Source organism: Arachis hypogaea, chromosome 5 (assembly GCF_003086295.3).
Source record: "Arachis hypogaea cultivar Tifrunner chromosome 5, arahy.Tifrunner.gnm2.J5K5, whole genome shotgun sequence".
NCBI lineage: Eukaryota > Viridiplantae > Streptophyta > Magnoliopsida > Fabales > Fabaceae > Arachis > Arachis hypogaea.
Window position 1 is genome coordinate 70030638 of NC_092040.1, and position 1497 is coordinate 70032134.

At 39.5% G+C, this 1497-nt stretch overlaps 1 non-coding gene across 1 annotated transcript; it reads left to right on the plus strand.

The window, feature by feature from the left end:
- Positions 1–748: 748 nt before the first annotated feature.
- Positions 749–852, plus strand: LOC112804308 (small nucleolar RNA R71). Its single transcript, XR_003202922.1, has one exon. It is a non-coding gene; the product is annotated as a small nucleolar RNA R71 (small nucleolar RNA).
- The last annotated feature ends 645 nt before the right edge of the window (positions 853–1497 follow it).

A 1497-nucleotide genomic window follows, 5' to 3' on the forward strand; every position in this document is an offset into this window, starting at 1 on the left:
GGCCTTGCACTCTCCTTTTGGATTCTCTTCTGTATTGCTTGGGAGAATACTGGGAGGAGTTTCAATAACTTTATTACTCAGCTGGCCTACTTGTGCCTCCAAATTTCTAATGGAGGATCTTGTTTCATTCATGAAACTGAAAGTGGCCTTTGACAGGTCAGAGACAATATTGGCTAAATTAGAAGTGTTTTGTTCTGAATTCTCTGTCTGTTGCTGAGAAGATGATGGATATGGCTTACTATTGCTCAGCCTATTGCGTCCACCATTGTTAAAGCCTTGTTGAGGCTTTTGTTGATCCTTCCAGGAGAAATTTGGATGATTTCTCCATGATGGGTTATAGGTGTTTCCATAAGGTTCACCCATGTAATTAACCTCTGCCATGGCAGGGTTCTCAGGATCATAAGCTTCTTCAGAAGCTACCTCTCTAGTACTGTTGGATGCATGTTACAATCCATTCAGATTTTGAGAGATTATGTTGACCTGTTGAGTCAACATTTTGTTCTGAGCCAATATGGCATTCAGAGCATCAATTTCAAGAACTCCTTTCTTCTGAGGTATCCCATTATTCACGGAATTCCTCTCAGAGGTATACATGAATTGGTTGTTTGTAACCATGTCAATGAGTTCTTGAGCCTCTTCAGGCATTTTCTTCAGGTGAATAGATCCACCTGCAGAATGGTCCAATGACATTTTCAAAAATTCAGAGAGACCATAATAGAATATATCTAATAGGGTCCATTCTAAAAACATGTCAGATGGACATCTTTTGGTCAACTGCTTATATCTTTCCCAAGCTTCATAGAGGGATTCACCATCTTTTTGTTTGAAGGTTTGAACATCCACTCTCAGCTTGCTCAGCTTTTGAGGAGGAAAGAATTTATCCAAGAAAGCAGTGACCAGCTTATCCCAGGAGTCTAGGCTATCCTTAGGTTGTGAATCCAACCATATTCTAGCTCTGTCTCTTACAGCAAAAGGGAAAAGCATGAGTCTGTAGACTTCAGGATTAACTCCATTTGTCTTTACAGTCTCACAGATCTGCAAGAACTCAGTTAAAAACTGATAAGGATCTTCAGATGGAAGTCCATAAAACTTGCAGTTTTGTTGCATCAAGGCAACTAGCTGAGGTTTCAGCTCAAAGTTATTGGCTCCAATGGCAGGAATGGAGATGCTTCTTCCATCAAACTTGGATGTTGGCTTTGTGAAGTCACCAAGCATTCTCCTTGCATTATTATTATTATTATTTTCGGCTGCCATCTCCTTCTCTTGTTCGAAAATTTCTGAAAGGTTATTTCTGGATTGTTGTAATTTAGCTTCTCTTAATTTTCTCTTCAGAGTCCTTTCAGGTTCTGGATCAACTTCAACAAGAGTGCTCTTTTCCCTGTTCCTGCTCATATGAAAGAGAAGAAAACAAGAAAAGAAAGAGGAATCCTCTATGTCACAGTAAAGAGGATCCTTATTATTAGTAGAAGAAGAAAGGGGTAGAAGAATCCAAACACA